The 25,828-nt window shown below is 36.9% G+C and overlaps 1 long non-coding RNA gene across 1 annotated transcript; it reads right to left on the minus strand.

The window, feature by feature from the left end:
* Positions 1–892: 892 nt before the first annotated feature.
* Positions 893–17,023, minus strand: LOC127157573 (uncharacterized). Its single transcript, XR_007825944.1, has 3 exons — positions 16,698–17,023; positions 2,486–2,521; positions 893–925 (listed from the first exon to the last, which is right to left on the minus strand). It is a non-coding gene; the product is annotated as an uncharacterized LOC127157573 (long non-coding RNA).
* Positions 17,024–25,828: the final 8,805 nt, after the last annotated feature.

The raw sequence follows: 25,828 nt of genomic DNA on the forward strand, positions 1-25,828 counted from the left end.
GTTTATATCATAAACTAAATTGTGTTATGAGCACAATATGTACAGTGAGCACTTTGACAGGACAGTGTTAGACTGTCATGATTAGGGATGGAGCTAAAGCAGCTTTCTTTAATTTCACTTCTCATTTACAAACAGTAAGTTTATCATTACTAGATTATAAGGATTTGATTGCTTATCAGGAAACTGTGGACTGATTATTAGTTTCCCCCTTTTCAGCCAATTGCAAACAGGACAACACAAGCCTGAAGGAAAGCTGAAGAAAGCCTGTCAGTGGTCTGTTCTCTGCATTTCCAAGAGACTAAACCTCCTCAGCCTAATGCTCTATTTGTACAAGTTAATGCCCTGTACATGTTAATGTTTCTGTCGTTTTTGTCAAATATTTAAATATAACCAGTTTCTTCAGTCAATCACAATACTATAGACTGCATTTAAAATTATTTACACAGGCTGTTTAATGTTGAACACGACTTTTGAAATTTGAAGGTCAGGGTAAATTTAACTTATTTTGTCTTTTGGAAAAAAAAAAATGTAAGTATCTTCTGTAGCTTCTGAAGGGCGGTGCTAAATAATATATTATTGTCAGTGACAGAAAAATCTGAAGGCCGTCTGTCACTTTGACAGATTAAGCTGAGGGTGATCTATTGTAAATTATAGCTGTAATTCCCACCTCTGTCCAGTTGGTGGCTATTTACTATCACCATTCATGTTTAAGAGAGCTTTCAAGAGAATCCTGTAGCAGACAAAACATTCTAAAAACATTTTGAATTCTCAGTGTACATGCTTGAGTGTACAGTAAGTGCATAAAAGTGCATGTGTGCTTCTGAGAATGTTTTAGTATGTGTATGGATGAATGTTTTGAGAGAGTGAGTGGATGAACACAGACAGAACTTACTTGAGGCAGAATCGTTTCTCTTTAAATCTGAAACTGAGATAAAGTTATAATGGAGAAATGCTGCATGGCTTATTTGATCATGTTTTTATTTGATAATCTTTTAAAGCATGCATGCTGTCTTTACAAAATATTGGTGAAAGTAATCTTAAAGTTCAAGAAGGCTATACGTATAACATTGACCATGAATGTATCTGAACTGCACAAACACATCAAACATGTTAACCTGGTTACTGATAAATTTTCAGCTTCAGTGGTAAAACTTTACAATAAGGTGTCATTTGTTAACATTAGTTAATGTATTAACTAACATGAACAAGCAATGAGCAATACATTTATTACACTCGTCACATATTGATGCTTGGTCAGGACCCTTTGGCATCACTTCTTGACGCACAGGGTACCCCTTTAGCGTCATTTTTCGACATGCAGCGTCCTTCATTGCTTTAAATAAGAAACCCTTGGCGTCATAATGCTGATGCAAAAGGCACTGCGAATTTTATGGTCATGATTAAATTATATATTGGGTAATAATATTGCCATTATTGCATATATGTTGGGGTGTGATTTTTCAATGTAAGCAGTCACAAGTTTTATTTACATTTCATTATTTACACATTTACAAGCACGTAACCCAACCCCTGCCCCTAAACCTACCATTTGTCAATAAAACACACAATATAACTGGCAGATACAGCTACAGTCATAATTTATTCAAGAAGTATTAATATTCCAAAGTCTTTTGAGGCAAAACGATCGATTTGTGAAAGGAATAGATGTCTGTCTCCATCCGCCGTAAAGCTCAGTCTTTTTGTGCGCAAATAAGAAAGAAAGACATCTTGGATCACACTATTTACATTATCTGTAAATAGTTGTTCTGAAAGTGGACTTCTCCTTAAAGGAGCGGGATCATTTTCAGCGATTTAAACCTTATGTTTTACTCTTTTCTTCACATAAAGATATCGTATGGCTTGTTTGTAATGCTTTTATACTGCTTGTTTATGGTCAGTTTCTGCAATAAATACCAGTGACTGTACTTATATTTGCCTGTTACATGTTTTATATTGTTCAGAAGTGGGTAATTTTAGGGTAAGGGTGGGTTTAGGTGCTCCAATGAAAGTATAAATTTCTATAAAATTATTTATATTTTTTTTACAAATGCATGCAAACCATTAAATTAAGGCAAACAATTGAAATCAATGGAGGACCCTGCACATCCAAAAGTGGCGCTAAAGGGGTAACTTAAGCATCAAAAAAATTGACGCCAAAGGGTCCTGACCAAGCGTCAATATGTGATGAGTTGGGAGTGAGAACGTGTTGCACTATTTAACAATCTTTGTTAATGCTGGTTAATAAACATACAGTTGTTCATGTTAGTTCGTAGTGCATTAACTAATGTTAATAAATGATTTTAATAATAAAATAATGTTAACTAATGAACCTTATTGTATCCCCAAACAGGAGTTTCCCATTTTTTTTCCCCAAGAACAGTAATAAGCAATCTTTTATAGATATTTGCTCAGGACTGTTTTGATGGGTATAGGGTATTTGAAAAAGAATAAGAAAAAGAAAAAGAAAAAGAAGAAAACAACTCACTTGAATGAGGTTGAGGTGTAGCCCCAAAAAATAAGTCTGTGAAGAAAACACAATAACAGAACATGAATCACATCTTTTCTCAGGAAAATTACTCATCAATTTTACTACACAGATAAACGCAATACTGTTGCAGTAGTATTAAGTGTTGCGGTGATGCGACACAGTCAAATACTCTAGAAAAATGCATGTTTAGAAAAGCTTGTTCCTATGAATTCATATTCCTAATCTGTGTAAAATTCAATATGGGATCTAACCTGAAGTGTATACAAATCAACTAAAGGATAAACCCAAAGTGATAAAATATAAAAACTGGTGAGATGGATATATCTGTCATGCTAGTAATGTCTTAATTTTTCCCTTTCACTTCCGCATAATTTCCATGACCTCTGTGAATAAGAGAAACTGTTTTGGTGCCTGTTGCAATAGAAATAAGGCCATGCTAAAAGTTTTTTTTTTTACTCAACAAAAATCTGTATAATGTTTCAGTAAGCTGGAGTTCTCATTGTTAAAGTACATGAGCTCATGAGGTCATCCTGACAGCATACGATCTGTGTTTATTTTTAAAGGGGTCATCGGATGCAAAGTTCACTTTTACATGTTGTTTGAACATTAATGTGTGTTGGCAGTGTATGTACACATCTACCCTATAATGATAAAAATCCATGCAGTGGTTTTTAATTATTCTGTAAAAATAATATCCCCTTTTTCAAATTGAGCCATTCTCAGATGCCTGTCGTTATGGCGTCATATCTCCGATTGAGCGATTGAGGTGTTGTGTTGCTGGATGTAATAATGAACGTAGTGGTCGTCATTTACTCCTGACATCTGAACAGCTGAAGATGCAGTGGATTACGGTTGTTTGTGAAGGGAATGCGCCTCCCGATCTACATATATCCGTCTATGTTCATGCGAATCATTCGTGATCCAGTTTCACTTACAGCAGAAGTGAGTATAAGGGTTTTTTTTATGAATCTTTGCGATCACCTTTCCTAATCACATGCTTGTTAGCAAGTTTAGCAGCTAAATGCGGCTAAAGAAATCAGGCTTGTCACTCCACAGAGAGAAGAGAGGGGCGGGCCGAGCAGATCTAATTTGTATTTAAAGCAACCTCGACCAGAACAGGAAGATTTTTGCAGAGCTCATTTTGACAAGGTAAAAAGGGTGTTGTTTTACACTACCATTGAGAACCGAAGTATATTATAGACTTCTCATTAAGATCCTAAAGCAGGGGTGTCAAACTCCGGTCCTGGAGGGCCGCAGCCCTGCAGAGTTTAGATGCAACCCTAATTAAACACACCTGATCCAACTAATCAAGTCCTTCAGGCTTAATTGAAAACTGCATAGTATGTGTGTTGGAGCTGCGGCCCTCCAGGAACTAAGTTTGACACCCCTGCCCTAAAGAATCATATCAACTTGTGGAAAATGGGCATCCAATGACCCCTTTAATGCACAGTTAAATGAGAGGGAGAGAGAAACATTTTACAGGAGAATTTGGGAGAAAACAGGACAAAAAATTCAGATCACAAAAAATAAAGTCAATTTTTACACACACATCAACTCAACATGAAAATTACCTGGGTTACTAATTTCAGACCCAAACACCACAGGCAAGAATAAAACCTACATATTTCAAAAAATCAGTACTTTACTTCACTATTTATTTTTCTGACTACTTTTTACTTTTACTCCTTACATTTTTACACAAATATCTGTACTTTCTACTTCTTACATTTTCAAACCAGGCTCGTTAATTTAGTTTTAATCAGCATTTGGTGGATCACCATTCGATAACAAATCTCTAATAAATCATGGATCAGTTAGTCTTTCCTGGCAACGCGATTCGGTTCGCACGCGCTCCGTGTCTCCGCCAAAACGGTTTCTATCAGAGTAATCACTACAAGTGACTCAAGAATGGAGTCACTTGTTCGTTTCCACAACAATGCATCGTACTATGGAGGTTAATCAGCGAGTTGCGTCATTGTACGGGAAACGCACCCCTGTTCAGGACTTCAGGTACAGGTCAGTTTCATCTGTAAACAGGCTGCTAAGAGTTGCTAGCAGTTTAGTGCTTAACTAAGTAAACAAAGACAAAACAAAGACAAAACTACAGCAGTAGTACTATAAACTAAACTAAAATAAATTCCTATCATCATCACTCAAAATACTCAATGCTAAAGGACATCATTATTATCTACTGTAAAGTTACAGTAGTAATTTAGCAAACAAATGTTATAAAACATCGTTTTGTAATACATTCAAAAGGAGCTAAGGCAGATAACAACACAACCCTTATGAAAATTTTAACCAAAATCCATGGTTACTGTAGTTAGACCATAGTAACCACAAATGAACCATGGTTTTGCTACACTAATCATAGTCTAACTATGATATGTAGTAAAATGTGGTAAAACTATGGTTGTAGTTAAATTGAAAACAGATTGTAATCAATTTGCCCAAAAAACCAAAAAAAAAAACCCAAAAAAACATGGTTACTATACTTTTACTGTAATAAACCATGGTTAATTTTGGTAAGAGAAAAATATGATTCATGACAATGCAATAACATGTTCAGTATTAGGATTTTTCTGTATGGGATGGCCTGGATGAGCGTGAGTGTTATTTCCTGGGCTGAAATTTTGTTCTACATGTTTAGCCTTGATACATTCATTAGCTAATACATTTTAAATGTATTTTGGATTAATGTGTCAATATGATATGAGGTCCAGTTACCAGCGTGACACTAAAACAGGTAGTAGTAACGGGTACTTTTTACTTTAGTACATGTCTGAGCCCATACTTCTTTACTTTAACTTAAAGGTGTCATTGGATGCCCATTTTCCTCAAGTTGATATGATTCTTTAGGGTCTTAATCAAAAGTCTATAATATACTTTGGTTTAAAATTTCTCAATGGTTGTGTAAAACAACACCCTATTTACCATGCCAAAATCAGCTCTGCAAAAATTATCCCATTCTGGTCGAGGCTGCTTTAAATGCAAATGAGCTCTGCTCGCCCCGCCCCTCTCTGTGGATTGATGAGCCTGTTTACTTTAGCCGTGTTTAGCCGCTAAACTTGCTAACTAGCACATTATTAGGAAAGGCGATCGCAAAGATTCATAAAAAAAAACGCTTATACTCACTTCTGCTGTAAGTGAACCTGGATCACGAATGATTCGCGTGAACATAGACGGATATATGTAGATCGGGAGGCGCATTCCCTTCACAAACAAACAAACAAACGTAGTCCACTGCATCTTCAGCAGCTCAGATGTCGGGAGTAAATGACGACCACTATGTTCATTATTACATCCAGCAACGCAACACCTCAATCGCTCAATTCTTGTCTAACTTAAATCCCTGCTTCGGCATCAAAACATGGAGGTTGGACTGTTACAACTGATGTTAGATAAGACTCTAATGTCAATCAACTATCGTGGGAGCGGCCTCTGTGGGTGTGACGCAAAAACGACAGGCATCTGAGAATGGCTCGATTTAAAAAAGGGGATATTATTTTTACAGATTAATTAAAAACCACTGCATGGAACATTAACGTTCAAAGTATGTTCAGCATGTAAAAGTGAATCTAACATCCTATGACCCCTTTAAGTAAAAAAGTGTACTCAGTACTTCTACTTTTACCAGAGTATTACTGTACTTATCTGTACTGCTACTTGAGTTAAGGATGTGTGTACTTGCCATCTCTGCTCAGTAAGAAGGCAAGCAGCACCAGAAGAAAGGGATTCACTTGCATTGTTTTTTAATGGGGAGGAGCGGGTTGCTGTGTTGTTTAGGAAACAACAGTCTAAGCTACCTGAGACTCAAACAACCAATCAAACTACCCCTGACAATTTAACAGCCAATGACTGATCATTGAATCATTCAGTACATTATAATATCCCCAAAGAGCCTCCACACCAGATCTAAATAAGAGATTGAAAACTGTAAGGCTATAATAAAAGCTTTAAAGCCCACACCTGATATGCATCCACTGTTGTTCAGGGACTTTTTTTGTGTATTAAAATAAAAAACGGTATTGGGGCAGACTAGGACCCCGCTTTATACGTAAAGCCAAACCTGCAAACACAACTCTAACCCAGCAAATCAGTAGCTTTAGTAGCTTTAAGTTAATGTAGAGAAAAAAACAAAAAAGAGAAAAGCGGCAGATGATCAAAACAGAAAAACCTATGTGCATAAACCATTAATATTCATAAGAAAGCCTATGTCATTTTATAATGCCACAACCCCAAACTTTAACTGTCCTTGTCAGTATTTACGACAAATTGACAGAAATGTCAAAAAGCAATGAAATATTTCATTGTACGAATAAAAACACTTATCAGTAAATGATAATAACCTCACAATAAATGTCAGTGTGTCAAACACACAATCCACCCACGCGTTTCTATAAAAATGTTACAATATAATCAAACAAGGGCATGCATAAACACACATCAGTGGATTCAAATGATGAATTTCATTGTTAAATTCCTCTTGGGATCTCAAGAATAAATTTATTTAGCAGACCATTGCAGACCATTTTCTGCATGCAGGGCAAAAATAAGTAGCCCAATCATTTTAGTTATTAGTGTTATTCGGTACATTATCCTGCTTAATACATGCATACTAGTCAAATAAATAAATTAGTAATAATGACATCAATGTTTATTCATTTAGCAGATGTTTCAAACTAGCACAGTATAATGGTTGCCAGGGACAATATGCAAATATACAGTGTAGCTGGCTGTATGCAAAAATATTTTACCTCAGCAGAGAGTAACTAGTGAAAACACAGAATGGAAAAAGCGTGAAATTCAAGGCAGTAGCTAAATGGAGTTCAATTTACTAGGGCATGTGTCATGTGGAATGGATTTGACTGACGGCGCTCTGAAAAGTGCACAGAATATTCACTGAATTAGAGACGGTAAAAGTGGATGGGTCCAATATCATTGGTCCTGTCCCACCCACATACAATGGTTCCGACGCCCATGGTAAAATATACAGTCCTTCTCATGGATATTTATTGCAGGATATTTTATTAAAGTAACATAATCTGGACATGTGAAAGAAATATTCTCTAGTGAAAAAAAACGAACAATAAAAACAGGAACCAGACCACATCATTTCTGTAGCATTATTATTATTATTTTACTTAAAGGTTTACAAACAGACTTAGTTTAGTGGCAATTCTTACATATTAAATAAATACTGATTAGTCATATAATTTCAGGGCCATAACATTTTTGCAATGTTATTGTCACGATCCCCAGATGGAGTGCCCATGAGCTCCACCAGAGGATACTCCACCCCTGACTCATACCATTCTACCCTGGACTAAGCCGAATCCCACGTCGGAAAACATCTGTGACTTCTCTCATAAAACAACATGTTTTTCTTTTTTCTGTGTAAACTCTAAAAATAGTTCAATTTAAAAGTATTGTTTAGTGTAAAACATGTTGAAAGCTTAGCCGGGAGCAGATGAGCTGGTTCCTCTAACAAGCTGTTTATTCAACATAGTGAAGCCTCTCATCCATTGTCATCCATTCAAAGAAACCAGCCTCTGGTCTCCATTCCCAAATCGGAAGCGTTAGCTCTAGCCATTATGCTTTTTTGGCTAAAGGGCTTGCCTTCTATTGTCTTTGGTATTATTTGTAGCTTCAGTTCCTAGCCATTATGTGTTCCTTTGTTTACCTTGCCTTGCATTGCCTAGCCCAGGGGTGGCGAACATCGGTCCTGGAGAGCCGCAGCCCTGCAGAGTTTTGTTTCAACCCTTGTCAAAAACACCTGAACAAGGTAATCAAGCTCTGCAGGGTTACTAAAAAGCTACAGGCAGGTGAGTTTTAATTAGGGTTGGAGCTGAGCTCTGCAGGTCTGCGGCTCTCCAGGACCAGAGTTCGTCACCCCTGGCCTAGCCTATAGTTTTAAACCCTGGAGTGTTTTCTTTTGTGGACTGATTGTTGATCATGCTGCCTGCCCTGACCTTATGCCTATTTATGGATTATGCCCTACCTTGCCTTTACTCTTTTGTTGTATTTGCTGAAAACTGACCCTGCCTGTACGACTCAGATGATAATAAAGCCTGCAGGTGGTTCCTCAACCCCATTGTCACGCTCCACAATACAGTTATACCTCAAAGCAGAACAAAGTACAAAAAGACTAAAAACTTGAAATACAGGATGGAAAGATAACAAAGCATGACTAGTTTCACTGTTGCTTCATAATTTTCCCCAGCACAATGTTCAGCTGTGCTTTCATGATAAATATAAGATAGTGTAGCTCCATTTTGTACTCATCTGATAGGTGTCCCTATATAGCAGATTCTTACATAGTACAAAATTTACCTCATTGCTCGTAACGTTCTGATGTGGGAGGCTAGCATGTAAAGTATCGTTCAAAAATATAAACACCATTCCGAGGCAGTCAAGTAAAACACAAAAAAAAATTGTTGCAGGAGTAATCAGTAAGAAAAAAGCACAAGAAGTTATAATAATGTCTGGGTTTCTTAAGCTCTAATTATTTTCTGGTTTTGTTGTAGCATCATGATAATGCAGTTACTCTTTTAGATACGTCAGTAGATAAGGATTATGAGAGTCAATTATAAAATGTGATTAATTTGTCAAAATGTCACTAAACTATTCCCTGCTTGCATGGAGTGAAAAGGCTTCAGTTTTACTAGTCCCTGGTTCTTTATCTTCTTCTGTCTTGTCATTTTAAATAAATGCAAATAATTTCCCCAGCATCATTTTACCATTTAGCCCCTAGCTAAACAGTGTCATGTGTATGTTTCACATACACACAAAACACAACAACAACGATACACTCTTAAAAATAAAGGTGCTTTAAAAGGTTCTTCAAGTGATGCCTTAGAAGAACCATTTTTGGTTCCACAAAGAAGCATTCAGTCAAAGGTTCTTTAAAGAACCTTCTCTTTATTACCTTTTTACTTACCTTTTTATAATCCGAAGAACCTTCTTTCACCACAAAGAACCTTTAGTGAAACAGGAAGGTTTTTTAGATATTTAAGGTTCTTTATGGAACCATTTAGACAAAAAAAGGTTCTTCTATGGCATCATGAAGCACCTTTATATAAGAGTGTACTTTTGCAAGAAACTCTTCTGCCAGTTGATTCATTGCAGGTTTGCATATTCTGACTCAATAATCAAATGAATGCTTCCCTGTTTCCTCGCTCCTCCATCCTCCAACCTGTGACCTGGAAGTCAATCAAAGTTAGCCATCTTGTAGGACATTTATTTAAGGCAGCGGTTATTTGTACTAAGTGCAATTTGTACTAATTGCAATAGAGGATGTTTACACTAAGTGTAACTAGCTATAGATTATATTATTACACTATGTTAAAATAGCAGGATTTTCTGCTATTTATACTACTTATTGTAAATAGTGCCAGTTATCTGCACCTCAGTATTGTAATGCATTATGAAACAGTATGCAGTAATAATGTATTGAGTGTAAATTATAATCTTAATTCAAATTATTAAACGGATGTCACCGTACTGGGGCAATATAAGCCCTCCCTACACCAGTGGCATGCTTTTATGTTTTAAATGTTTTAAAATGAGGAGGCAGTTATATATATACACTGTGTGCAGAATTATTAGGCATGTTGATATTCTGGTCATATTTTTTTTCCAAACACATTTTACCAATTCCAAACCACATCAGTCTTAGTAACTACTGTTAATTTTGTATTTAATCATTTATATGTGATGTATAATTGTCCGTGAAGGCTGGAAGTGAAAAACTCCTTATATTCAGGTGTGCAGGATTATTAGGCATGTGTTCGTTTACAGCTAAAATGAGCCAAAAAAGATATTTAACCCAGACTGAAAAGTCCAAATTATTAAATGCCCATGAGAAGAATGCAATACTAATGCATTACAAGAATTTGCAAAGTTAAGGCTTGACCATTGGACAGAGAAATGCTTGTTGAGTCTGCATGGTCAAAAAAAACAGGTGGAGAAGAAAAGATGCATGTTAACTGCAAAAGAATTAGGAATTAAGGTGAAGAATTAGGTGTGACACCATCAGGAACCGTTTAGTCTCCAGCGCCACCATTTTCCAGAACTGCAACCTACCTGGAGTCTTCAGAAGTGCAATGTGTCAGGTTCTCAGAGACTTTGCTTGGTAAAAAATCCTAAAAAATGCCCCTTACTTAATAAGAATAACAAGTTGACGTGTTGTGAAATACATGAAGACAGTTTTTTTATATGCTTTAGAGACAGATAAGTTGAGAGTGACTCTTGAAGGACAAGCATCACATCCTCTTGTGCCTCTGATTCAAGAATTTATCTTCCAAAATCTGGCAGTAAGTTTTGGGAGTTCATGTTTAGTCTCTTATCCTGAAAAGTCTGACTTGCAGAGATGGACTAAAATGAACTCCCAAAACTTACTGACTGTGGGATAAAAAACGTGAGTGGGACGATCCATTGCTACCAAGTGAACTCTCGCAAGCCTGACGCGAATGGGAAGAGGAACTGCAGTACATAAACAGTATTGCAATTCCACGCTGCTACACTAGTACAGAATTAGACTGTGAGACCTGCATAAGAGACATCGACATATTTTGCGATGCGTCAAATCATGCTTATGGGTCAGTGGCATACCTGAGAACACAGAGTCTTCAAGGCCAAGTCGAGGTTGCATTTGTCACAGCGAGATCAAGGGTGGCACCAAAACGACAGCTATCTGTACCCAGGCTAGAACTTTGTGCAGCACTTAGTGGAGCTCAACTGGCAAGAGTTCTTGAAAGAGAACTCACTTTGAACATTCAGAGTGTGACTTTGTGGAGTGACTCAAAGACCGTCTTAGCTTGGATCCAGTCGGATTCATGCAGATATAAGGTGTTTGTGGGTACAAGGATCGCAGAAATTCAGGAATTGACCTCTCCTCAAGCATGGCGTTATGTGAAGTCTGAGAGCAATCCTGCTGATGACATTACCCATGGAAGAACACTTCGGCAACTATCAATGTCAAGTCAGTGGAATCAAGGACCGCACTTTTTGCAGCAAGACCCAAGTACCTGGTCTGGAGACCCAGAGGAATCAGTCCTAAAGAGTACAGATGAAGAGAAAAAGGTAACCTTCTGCAGTCTGACCACCGTAGACTTCTCTGATCTAGCGCAAGAATTCTCACTGTACCACAGCTTTAATCAGTTGGTAGAACATGAAGCCCAAGAGCTGTCAAACCAAGCAAATCAGACCAAAGATTTATCTGCACAAGACTACGCAGCTGCTGAGATCTCGCTCCTAAAGCAAGCCCAAGCTAAGTGTTTCCCAGTTGAGCTCAAATTGTTAACAAGTGGCCAATCCTTGCCTTCCAATAGCCGATTAATATCGCTTGCGCCAGAACTCGACCAGTCTACTGGGCTTATAAGAGTTGGTGGCTGTCTGAGACGTAGTGATCTTAACCCAAATATGGCCCATCCAATTGTCCTTGATCCCAAACACCCACTCAGTCAACTCCTGATCCAGCATTATGATGAGAAACTTCATCATCCTGGCCCAGAAAGAGTATTCGCTGAGTTACGTCGCAAATACTGGGTCATTAGGGGCCGTGAGGTGGTTAGAAGACACCAACATCAATGCCAGGAATGCAGAAAATGGCGAGGGAAGCCTGACGTGCCAAAGATGGCGGATTTGCCACCAGCCCGACTTCGGCTCTACCGCCCAGCATTCTATTCGACTGGAGTTGATTGTTTTGGGCCATTTACAATCAAGGTAGGCCGACGCACTGAAAAACGGTGGGGAATCATATTTAAATGTATGACGACCAGAGGAGTCTACATTGATTTACTCCCCAAAATTGATACAGATTCATTCCTCATGGCCCTGCGTAGATTTGTAGCACGTAGAGGAACTCCCCATGAACTATATTCTGACCAGGGAACAAACTTTAAGGGAGGACAAAGGGAACTATCAGAAGCGTTTGCCGCCATGCAACCTACCTTGCAAAATCAGCTGGCAAAACAGAAGATTCTGTTCAAATTTAATCCTCCTGGAGCTTCCCACTTTGGTGGACTCTGGGAGAGAGAAATTAGATCTCTAAAGTCCACCCTGAATGTTACACTTGGAGCCCAACATGTAACGGAAGAAGTGCTAAGCACAGTGCTTACAGAGATTGAAGGGATTTTAAACTCGAAACCCCTGGGCTACGTGTCATTGGATGTAGCAGATGTGGATCCCATCACCCCGAACAGCCTTTTATTGGGGCGGCCAGACCCTGATTTACCCCAAATTGTATACCCTGAGTCAGAATTACTTAGCAGAAAACGCTGGAGACACAGCCAAGTCCTGGCCTACCATTTTTGGGCACACTACATCAAGAGATACTTACCTAAGCTGCAAACACGAAATAAGTGGACGACTGAAACTGGCAAAGACCTGAAGACTGGGACAGTAGTGATGATAGTAGATCACCAGTTGCCTCGAGCCCTCTGGCCAGTGGGTAAGGTCTCAGCCACAGTACCAGGGGCTGACGGGAGAATCCGAACTGCGGAAATACATCCGACCAGTGAGTAAACTTGTCTGTTTGCCACTACTACCTGATGATGAGAAGGACTCGTAAGCCTTTTCTGAAGTAGAATTTACTACGTAAATTGGGGCGGCTGTTGAAAAGGCTTAGTAAGTTTACCGGAGTTTATTATTTCTGTTCTTATTGGGGCATTGGGAGTCATATTGACAGCGTAGTTTAGACCCGCCCCCAAAGTTTGACGCATCTGCTCATGTTCCGCTAAAATGTGAGGAAGGGCTCGTGTGTTTTCAAGCCATAGATGAGTGTGCGTAACTTCAAAGTAAGTTTATTTCCGATATATATATATTTGTCCATATTCTTTAAGCTTGTTTATATCGCTGTATTCAAACGTTCTGATGTTTAATGCATCTATATCTCCGTAAAGCTAATGCTAGCTCTCTAAATGTACGCTGTCTCTGCACGTGCGATCTATCGTGCGCAGCATAAGTGTGGTAACGAATAATACTTTGTTTTTACTATATGTATATCTTGTACAAATGTCAGCAAGCCGTATTTGTGTGGATTGATAAGATTATGTATGATTGAGAGGCAGAAAAGACAATGATCGCATGCCGTACTGGTCAATTATATATATATATAGTCACGTGTCCACACGTGTTTGTACATTTGATCTGGGTGTTTCTTTGTCGTTTATTGCTGTGTATTGATTATTGTATTTCTGTTTTATTATAGAAAACCACACACACCTTTGTAAACCCATACACAATCAAAACTGCAATGTGTATGCAGCTGGCTTGAAACTTTATTAAAACCCGTGATTGGATTTATGGACTTTTGTGCATTCTTACCGATGCCCCGTGATGATCTTCACTAAATTAAACCAGTCCAAGAAAGCTACTTAACATATAGTTTTGATTCTGATTCTGCCTTGTAAATTGATGTCCCTTTACGATTCCGATTCAAGCTACATGCTCTATACAAAGTCATTTAAAAAAGTTATTTTCTGTGGCCAAGAAAATATCATTCCTTAGAGTTAATAGGACATTATACTGAATGTTCGCTGGATGAACAGATTAGTTGATAGAAAATTAATTCCGCTACAGTTACTACTGGCAGCTGATATAAATAATTGTAATTAATAATAATTAATTGTAATTATTTATATACATTTCCCTTTTGAGCTAATTCGCTACAAGTTACAGGCAGGTGAGTTTGATTAAGGTTGGAGCTAAATTCTATAGGAAGTGGATTCTCGGCTAGAGTTGAGAATCTCTGCCATAAAGGTTTCTATGGCTTTATGCTGCTTTTCATGTAAGACATCAGGGAAAATCTCACTTTATTTTAAAAACGTCTGTTAACCTCATGGGCCTCAGATTGGATCTGCCTGCACAAACAGTTTTATACAACTGTTACAGGCACAAAATTGTCCCTCGCTAGTTTGTGGATTTTTTTTTTTGGACAGTATAGCAATGATTGACTGTTTTGAGATTTACACTAAATGGTTTCTCTGTGGAAAAGTGTGTGCCAGAATGTCTTCTACCTACATACAAACACTGTTGCATTATCAAGTATTTGACAGATCATCTAGCAATTACGAAAACAGTACGTTGATGGTTCATCATGCTTGTCACATCTTCTGTTATGCATTTTGAAACACTGTTGCATTAATAATAAAGTATGTAGTATGACATTTTCATAAATGTGTTTTTGATTGTCTCCTTGTTATCAGTACTTGTTATCAGCCAAATGAATTACAGAAAATGTTGAACAAACAGGGTGAGGTTTAAAGGAGAAGTCCACTTCCAAAACAAAGATTCACATAATGTACTCACCCCCTTGTCATCCAAGATGTTCATGTCTTTCTTTCTTCAGTCGTAAAGAAATTATTTTTTATTTTTGAGGAAAACATTTCTGCATTTTTCTCCATATAATGGACTGGTATGGTACCTCGATTTTGAACTTCCAAAATGCAGTTTAAATGCAGTTAAACAATCCCAAATGCGGTTGTAAACAATCTCAGCTGAGGAAGAAGGGTTTTATCTAGCGAAAAAAATCTGTTAATTTCATTTAAAAAAAAAAAACTATTTAATTACTTTTTAATCTCAAAGGCTTGTCCTGCCTTTCTTTCCCTGAACTCTGTGTATTCTGGCTTAAGAGAGTTAGGGTATGTTGAAAAACTCCAAACGTATTTTCTCCCTCAACTTAAAAAATCATTTCAAAATCATCCTACATCGCTGCAGAAGTATCTGCAAAGTGAACATGCAAAGGAGATCAAACAAAAAAGGTAAAACAGCGATATAAGGCGATTTTGAAGTTGAGGGAGAACATGAGATGGGAGTTTTTCGACATACATGTGTACTTTTTAATGTCAAATGCTCATTTTGTCTTACTCTGCCTGGAAAAAACAGCAATATAGGACAATTTTGAAGTTGAGGGAGAACATAAGATGGGAATTTTTCAACATACCCTAACTGTCATGAACCAGAAAAAAACAGAGGTCGGGAGGAGTGTTTGGCATTAAAAGATGAGCGTTTGACATTAAAAAGTATATAAATTGTATTATTTTTATGAAAATAACTGATCGTTTCGTTAGCTAAGCCTTCTTCCTTGGCTGGGATCGTTTACAACTGCATTTGGGAACGTTTGAAACCATATTTAAACTGCATTTTGGACGTTCAAACTCGGGGCACCATAGCAGTCCATTATATGTTTTCCTCAAAAAACATATATATATATATATATATATATATATTTTACGATTGAAGAAAGAAAGACATGAACATCTTGGATGACAAGGGGGTGAGTACATTATCTGTAAATTGTTGTTCTGGAAGTGTACTTCTCCTTTAATAAAAGTTACAGCACGCTAAGGGGTGTCTGTAGAAAGGCAAGCCTCTGCTGTGACTTTACCTGCGGGTGTGGCTGTTGGACAGTGTTACTTTTAAAAAGCGAGTGACTTTTAGACTTTTAATGTCATATTTAGTCATATTTGCGTTGTTTTATTCCTGTAATATCGATTATTTTCTCATCCAATTATGAGGAAAAGAGATATTTTCGTATTACTCTCCCTGGCCTCCTCGGAGGAAACGTGACCCAAGTGTATTCCTATGCGGAAGCCTTTCTTGTCATCAAAAGGAGGGTCCGCGGACTTCAGCGCGTGCTATACAACAGCGCAGTTAATGCAGGCACAGAACGAGCCCACTAGGTTGAACACACTGAAAGCTGTGCGCACCCGGATGTGCGCCAGACGGAGCAGAATGAGGAAAAGGAAAAAGAAGATATTTCTTTGACAAGAAAAATGTCTGAGAGGCTTGCAAATTAACTGTTTTCACATGATGTTCAGCTGTAGCTATGAGAACGTCTGAAATGACTAATGCGACAATAGATTGTTGTGGTAAAAATCCTTTAGCCTTAAAGAGGCATAAAGTCCTTCTCAGTTCATCTTTTATACTCACTCTTTACTCTTTCTTACATTTGATTCTGAACTGCTATCCAAGCAGTTTGAAGAATCTTTTAATCTTATTTATATATCTTATTATATATATATTTAAGTGTAAATAATTCTGAGCATTTGTATTCACTACCAATACACATAACAATAAAAACAAAATTGCCGCTCAATTCACAGTTTCTTATTAATAAACAGTTTACTTGTGTAGTATTTTAACATAAGGTCCAAAGAAAGACAACAGTAAACCAGCTACAAATTACAAAAGAGTAAATACATACCCAGTTACTGAGATTCCAGCCAACACAAGAAGAAGAGTGTTAATATTTTGAAACGTCATTGTTCATCTATGTTCGTCCTTGTTCACCTCGTGGACTGAATGTCAAATAGAAAAAGACAGCTAGAAAAAAAGATCTTACCAATGACAGTACAACTAACCTGGCTTTAATCAGGCTGAACTTTGTCACGTTTTAATTGAAGGTTCTAGTATAGAGTTCTTTATGAGAGACATTTTATGTAGATGTGGACATTTAACGTTGTCTATTGCACACAAGTGTTCTAGTTGTATGTAAAACCTCTGAGGTACCTGGTCAAAGAACACTCACGCTCATGCCACACCTAGGTCATTTGCTTTTGTGGACTATCTCCCAGTTTGTTTGAATGTGTATTCAAATTGTATAGCAGCATTAAAAGAGAGAGAGATTTTAGATGAATTAGCAGGCATGAAAATCCCTCACCTTTCGGCGAAATTCGCCGTTTTGAAGCCAAAACAGGTGACCCACGTGAATCGTGTAGATCCGATGAGAAATTCTTTTTGAGGGGGTGGGGGGGAAGGGGTCTTGGATGGTATTTATTGATTAATTAAAACTTTATATAAAGTGGATTTGAGCCATTTCAAATCGTGAAAGCTTTATTTTCAATGGAGCCGCGCAGTTTAAAATCCAAAGCGGAAATGTTTTTGTAACTGACAGCGCCTTCATGGTTGCCTAGTAACTGCAGACGCTACAGAAGCGCGTGCGCCCAAGCGCTTTGAAATTGGTGGAGGAAGCGACGCGCCTCGCGTTTTCCACGCGTTTTTAGACGCTTCATGTGAACGTACCCTTAAGAGAGTACGTTACATTTAATGCTAAAGTATCGTTAACACTAATACAAACATTATTTTTGCAGTATGAGTGTGTTAGGGCAGAACGATGCAGCTCTATTTCATATGTCTTTAGACAAATGTCAATACAGTATTTTTTCAGAACCTGTGCTTGGCTTATTACTCCATTCAACTTATTTGGCTACTGTAAAATAGGCAAAGGGAAACTTTTATCAAACATGTTTTTTTCTGGCATGCTCTGTCTGCAATAGCAAATAGCATTTATGGTTGATGGTATGTTTTTCGATAATGGTAGAAAACACTTATTAGGTTGATTTCTTTGCCCAAAAAACAAACAAACAAAAAACGTGGCTGTCAATCATGATGGAAGAATAAATAAGTTAAGTTACAGCATGTCCCCTAATGAGGCCGTAATATTTATTCTGTGGGAGTCCCCCCACCTCCCGGCCTCATCAGAGGCCACATCACCCCTCGAGCACCCTTCTCACCTTTTTCACCCCTGACCCATTTTCATGCCTGAATTAGAAAAACATCTAATAGACCCCTATTTGACATCTGATAGGAAATGTCCTATAGACATACTGCAGATGAGTAAGCACTATTTTCTATTGTTTAAAGTGGTTATATTTAGGGTAGGGGTGAGGTTAGGTGCTCTAAAATACCTATGAATAAAAGTATATAATATAAATAAAATGATTTATAAAATTATATACAGTGTTTGGGAGTAACTAGTTACGGAATTACGTAATTTAATTACGGGGGTACAGAAGTAACAAGACTTGACAAGATATATGATTAAAATGTTTATTGCATTTACAGTATACATCAATGCAGTACATACATCGGTACATACACCACGATACTGTGTGTGTACATGTTGAATAGGGATGTGCGTGAGTACTAGAGTACTCAGACTTGACAGCAATCATTTTTTTTTAAGTCAATGCAATCATCGTTTTCATGATCGATCATTGCTGTCAATTCCAAGTACTCAATGATAACCGTGGACCGATTGCACCAGCTGGGCTTATGCAGTATAAATGCAGTATAACAACAGTATAAATGCTTGGAAATACTTAACATCTTTAATTCCTCTCATCATTTGCAGCGTTCCTGCCATCCAATAATCGCAGTAAGTTTTGTGCTTACTTTTTAATCAGAAATAAAGTATCAGCTTTCAAATTCTGTCAATTCTATCACAAACTCTACAATTTATAAATGTGTTTTTTCGGCCACAGAAAGACGTCAGTAGGCTAAAATGCACAATTGTCACGTAAATTCACATTTACCTCAGGAAAGACATCTATTGTACATAAATTCAATAGCTAGAAAAAAATAACTGCAGAGAGAAGCACTGTATTACATTCATTACATTTTACTTAACCTGTCCCCTTTATTTTTAGTGTTAGTCTGAAGAAATGCGTCATGGGAATGTACAGGGAGACCTCAAATACAAAAACGCGGACATGTTAGGAAATATTTAGTTAATGAAATTATTTCGCGGTGGCTTCACTTGTTATGATGTCTTGAGCAATTCAGTTTTATATTAGTAGTTGTAGCCATTGCAGCGTGGGTGTCGTCTCAGCTATCACTGAGGGAGAATGTGTTTGCGTGGACGCGCATCGTCTACGATGGGCGTAGTTGCGCCTGGTCGTAGATTTATCTGGTGCAACAGGTGTAAATATTTATCGTAAAGTTGGACGTTGCAAACCCCAGCGTAGGGCTTACACCCAGCCTTTTTACGTCTAGCTGCTGCAACCGGCCCCGTGATCTTATACATACATACATACATACATATATATATATATATATATATCAGTGGCGATTTCTTTAAGACTGCAAGGGAAGCTCAGCTTCCCCTATAATGTCACAAAATTAATGGTCAAATTATGTACTATTGTATTAACATTTTATTGACTAAAAATGCGTTAGAAAACATTCATCTCAAAGACGAGTTCGTTCAAAATCAGTTAGATATAGCAGGTCGGCTGACTTGATTTTCTTCTCATACATTCCCGTAGCGTCACAGTGCATTTCCCCGTTGAAGCCCAGCGTCCATTGACTTCAGTGCGGCTGCTTTGAACGTTTTTTTTCAGTGCTTTGAAACTAGACGGTCATTGGATAAACGCTGCGATTATGTCCCGCCCACGGACGCTCAGCGTCTCTGGGGGTGAATGAGGAGCAAATGAGGAGTGGGCTGGCCTGGACTCCGAGCTTCTGCGTGATGATTGGAGGGTCTGTCGAAAGATTGCATCTCCTTTTGACTGACAGCGATTTTGTACTATAAGGAATCGCTGAAGCTATTCGCGCTCAGTCCCATCGCGGATTTCTCAAGTTCAGTCGAAATAAAAACTGCTGCAACCTATTTCTTTATATTTGCTTGGCGAAATTGCTTGATTTTCATCATACATTTCATTAATCTTGAAAAATTTTAACATAACATAATGAAACCTTATATTTCTATTAAAATACTTTATAAATAAATAAATAAATCTCCATAATAACCTTATTTAAATTGCAAAATATTTATACTATATAGTAGCATCTGACTAAAAGAAAAAATACATCATATTTTGCATAATAAAACTAAAGCTTTTTTTTTACGATTGTTTGCATTGTGACTTACTTATGACAATAAGGCACATTCTTGTGAATAAATAAATAGACAATTTTATGATGTAGGCCGAAAATGAGCTTCCCCTATTTGACAGACCAGTAGCCGCCACTGATATATATATATATATATATATATATATATATATATATATATATATATATATATATATATTATGGCTGCATGGGTGGTGACTAAGCTCTGACTGGTTAGCGTCAATGACTGGTTAGTACAATATGCCAGACTGTCAAAATAAACACCTATCAGTACTTAAAATGAAAAAAATCACAAAAATGTATATCCCTAGTGTGTAATACAGTGAATAGTATATAATACAGCAGGGTAATTTCAGTATTCCCAACATTCATATGCCCTTTTTCCATCGTGTGGAAACTGCCACTGGTGGTTCAAAGAGTTCCCGCTTTCACAGTACTTCTGATCAGTGGTTGAGGCTGGGTAGATAGGATCCTGTATGGAGATAAAATAACGCCATAAAGATTTGCATGTGAAGAGTACGTGTTGTGCAAGTGTACATAAGACTGTAAGCGTAAATTAAATTTGCATGCGCAAGAGAAGCTTTGTAAAAGTGTAAATCGTGTTTCAAGCGTAAGAAAAAACAGATTTGCAGCATTTTACTGTTACTCGTAAGTGTAATTCATGTGTTGTGAAACTGCAGCTTCATGCTTTAGCAAAATAAATAGGATCTGCATTCTTCCAACTTCCATTTCTCCGCGCTTACACTTTTGGCACGTTCTTTTCGTTAAAATACGGTCAAAAGCACTGCAAGCCTGTGAACAGTGATTTGCACAGGAAAACAACAGTTTGCAAAACAGATTGACTGCGTAGGACCAATATGTATGTGAAAAAACAGACTGTTGCAAATGTCTAAATGACTTGTTGTGTATGTAGGACACAAAGTTGCCGAAATAATCCGATACGTACAGCTCCGTCTTTCTTTTTTCTGCGCTTACACTTCTGGCACGATTCTCTCACTCACTGAGTTTTGCAAGCGTGAGGGGGAGGGCAGGTCCAGCACCTTTTTGTAGCCAATCAAATGAGACTCTCGCGGACTCCATTTACTCTTATCTGATTGGTTCAATAAACACATCACACGCCAAAACATTTATCTTCATTTAGTTCTCGCTGTCGCTCGCTTCCGGTGGAATGGTACCTTTAATGTAGACATACATTAAAAATAAAATAAAATAAAAACACGATATAAGTTGTGTACCAGGCTGTGTGTTCATTCTGAAATTCGAGCTGTGTCGTCATCGTCCTCAACAGGCAATATATGATAGTTTACTGTAATATTGTAATTTTGATGATACCTAATACTAAAACTGCCACGGGGTATATTTTACCCGTGGCTGTTATTTTAAATGTAGCCTACATAACAGACTTTGAATAAAACATTAAAGTCTCCCAGTCACTGACTTTTACTAAAATGTTGTAATTTACCCAACAAACATGAGACGTCCACCCGACGTGCAGATCACGTCTATATTGCGTCGGTCGGTCCAGGACCATATTTGTACTTCTACACGACGTGCAAATCCAGTACAGTATCTGGACGTCGGACTACGACGTCCCTTGGAAGTAGATATGCAGTTCAAAATTTGAACGTCTATTAAGGGGTTTTCCTGGACGTCTGTATAACGTGCAGAACAGGTTCAGGAAATCGACTTAAGAACTTTTTATACAATTAAACATGACAAAGTTCTGACTTAAAAAAAATGTAAATATCATTTTTATAAAACATTTACGTGTTAAAAGTGTAATATTTGTATAAAAACATCATGTCAGTAACATAATGCGGCCATTTAATTATTTTATTAATATTATTAATACTATTATTATTTTTTTTTTTTTATGTGTAGTATTTCTCACTAGGACATTGACAGAAACAGCCGCTTACATCTATGTGTGTGTGATTAAGTTAAGTTAAAGTTTAAGTTAAATAGATGTAAAGAGATTTAAATATAATAGATAAATATATTTAAATATTGAATAATAATACAGAATATTAACACAATATTATTGTTTATTATATATTTTAATAATAATAATATATTTAATAAATACATTTAAATTTAATTTAATAAATTGATCTATATTTAAACGTGCGCTTGCGTGAGGGGCATTAACGTAGTGACGTAAACGTGATGGCGCAAGCAGCCGCGAAGACAGAAGATATTGATATTGTGTATTACCAAAGACTGAAGATATAACCACCACGATAGATCCGTCGTGTAATTTATTTAACTTTACGTTAAGGACACTTTATAAAGCCTACAGAGGATGGGACCCAACCTGACCAACGAACAGCCTTCACAACGCAACGCTGCTATTTGGAAATTTAAACAGTAACGGTCTCTAACGGTCATCTGAGACACGGACGGGTGCTAAGCCGAAGGTAAGCGATATAAATGTACCTTTATTCGTCGTTTTGTCAATCTAATGTTAAATTTCACTTTAGATGTATTTTGTTCTGTGTTATGACGATTTCAAATTCAACTTTTTGTAATTTTTATATCTCCCTGTTGGTTAATTTGCGAGTAAAGTGGTCAGTGAAGTTACAGTCTGAGGTAAATTTATGTTGATCCCTTTTTAATTGTCTAAATTAGTCACTAAAACATGTAACTTCACAATAATGTAAGATTTTCAAAACTTTATCTTGTGTTAAGTGTGTGTTCTTGTAGTAAAATAGACTTTCAGTAAATTCACTAAAGACTAAATATCAGTCTGGCAGTATTTTCTGATCATATGTTTACCAAAGAGGTCATAATGAGCATTGTGAAGCTATATTTGTAGTTATAATAATAATAATCGTTTATATTTCAATGTTGTTTTCAGGGCAGTTCATGAAGACAAGATGAGATGTTTTGTCAACCTGGACAGAAGTTTCACCTGCCACACCAGACTCTGCTGTATATGGAGGCCTGTCCACTAGCAAATGGGTTTTTGGAGCCAGGGACCTCTTGCAGGGAAGAAGATTTTCCAAGGACCCCCTCATAAATATAACAGTGTTTAAGGCTAAAGTTAATGTGGATAGGAGTATAATGAACATAATATAATTGTTTTATTGGTGCAAATTGTCCCTATTTTATATGAACTGTGTAATAATACAGCACAATATAGGCCTAATTTACCATATTTTCCAGACAGTTACACCAGGTCAGGAAAAAAACATGCATAAGTTGCATTGGTGTATAAGGCACATTTTGCTGTTACTTTCAGAAATAAGGTAAATACTGATAAATAAAACAAATGTTAATAAACTTAACAAACACTTTTCCAAATAATTTAAATTAATTTCCATTCAGAACAGATATATATATATATATATATATATATATATATGTATATGTATATATATATATATTAGGGGTGTGATGAGACACTTATCCCACGAGACGACATGAGACTGGGTTCACGAGAACGAGACGAGAATTTTAAACTTTTCTTAAGAAATCCTCAATGATTAAAATATAGGGAAAATAGTCTTTTATTCAACTGAAAAAGACAAAATGCAAAAAACATTTAGGTGTATTTTGAACTTTATGAAATTAAACTTCCATTTTAATGGAATAATATGCAGTAATAACATTTAAACAAGAGCTTCACGATTCTGGATAAATTGCAAATCCCACTTGTTTTTAATAAATTGGAGAACACGATTCTGGAGAAAAAAGATTGGAAAACTAAACAAAATAACAATTTACTAGTGGTTCTGACAAACTATTCACTGCTTAAGACTTTTAAAAACATATTCATTTAAACAAAATAATAATAATAATAATAAAAACATTTAATGAAGGGAGTCAGTGTCTCACTTCATTAAGACTTGTTTGACTATTCAATGACATACTTTTTTTAAATGGGCAATTGTCGCCACCTCCTGGCGGAAGCGTTACTATACATAGGAGATAGTTTCGTTTTGATCGCTACTGTAGAAAATAAGTGTTTATACCCTAACTATAAACTTTAATCCCAGTACTTCTGTTACTTAAATGTCTTACACAGCAATAATGATTATAATGTGGTTGAAAAGATTGTTTGTGTTGTTCTTTCTGCGTTCACATTTACCCTCTGATTCATTAACATGGGCATCGACAAAACGAGCCATTCATTACAAGCAATATTTATTTTAAATTAAGCCTATCACAAACTTATTTAATATGATACTGAAACTGCTAAACTATTTTTTTTAGTATGTACAGAAGGTTTTAAACTTCTCTTGTGTCAGAATTAGACGTTTTTTCCCCCTCAGTTCAGCTCCAACAGGTGAACATAATGTATGTTTTGTATGTTATTTGTTACAGTTGTTATCCACTGAAAATACGTCCACAGTGACCAGATCTAAACTAAATTTTAACCTTCTAGAGGTGTCCTGTGAATGTCAATATTGGACGTCCAGAAGACGTCATAAAAAGACGTTGTAAAAACTTTCATTCTGGCTCTTCAGGGGACGTCATTTCAACGTCCGACAAAGACGTTGAAATGACGTCGTTTGGACGTACTTTTACTCATTCATTACAATTAATATTTATTTTAAGTTAAAATTTAAATGTTTTCATGGTTTTTGTACACTGTGTCTGTAAGTTTATTTATTAAAAATTATAATAAAATAAACATGATTTTTACTTGAATGCAGCCTAAGAGTGTATATATTATGTCCAGAAACAGTATAAATGACATCTAAATGAGACTGCAGTTGACCTTCTAAGACGTTGAAAATACGTCCATAATGACCAGATCTGAACTAAATTTTAACCTTCTAGAGGTGTCCTGTGAACGTCAATTTTGGACGTCCAGAAGACGTCATGAAAAGACGTTGTAAAAACTTTCATTCTGGCTCTTCAGGGGACGTCATTTCAACGTCCGACAAAGACGTTGAAATGACGTCGTTTGGACGTACTTTTGCTCAGTGGGTACAATCCTCTAAAAATGGTAAAAAATAAAAAATAAAAAAAAAAGATAAAAAACGTGGCATTTATATTGTGCCTATATTTTCGTGCTGTCATTATCTTGCTACTTATGTATTAATTGTAACTAGATTGCTAGGCAGCGCCTTTTACTCACTGAATTAGCAGTTGAGATTCAAAAATAAAGTCAAAATTAGTAAAAGAAGGTGATTTATGGATGCTGAAGAGCATAGAAGCACTAACCCAGCAAACACAGAACGTTGTGACGACGTCGTCAGTTCGTCGTCCTTTGGTCAGCGCGACATTACTTTATGGCGACGTTGTGAGGACGTCGTGGCAAAGTTCCATTTTTTTGGTAGAATATTGGCTAACAAAGTTCCATTTTTTAGAATATTGGCTAACGTTCCAGAAACGGCACGTCCTCAACAGACGTCGCTAGTTAGTCCCATCGGGAACGTTGTGGCGACGTGGTCCCTTGGTCTCTATAGTATAGGTCTACCAGTATTTTATTTACAATATATTTACAATTGATAAATATAAAATGCTTACAATTTAAAATGTTAGATATTTATTCGTCAAGACTGACATTCCATTTATACATGCTAGAGAGATATTCAAGGCTTTAGAATGTTGGCTGACGTTCCAGAAACGTCGTGGGCTCGTCCTCTACAGACGTCGCTATTTGGTCCCATGGGGAACGTTGTAGGGACGTGATCCCATGGTCTCTAGCCAGCATACACAGTATGTTGTGAGGACGTCGCCGGTTGGTCG

The sequence above is a fragment of the Labeo rohita genome, unplaced genomic scaffold (assembly GCF_022985175.1).
Source record: "Labeo rohita strain BAU-BD-2019 unplaced genomic scaffold, IGBB_LRoh.1.0 scaffold_1115, whole genome shotgun sequence".
NCBI classification, from domain to species: domain Eukaryota; kingdom Metazoa; phylum Chordata; class Actinopteri; order Cypriniformes; family Cyprinidae; genus Labeo; species Labeo rohita.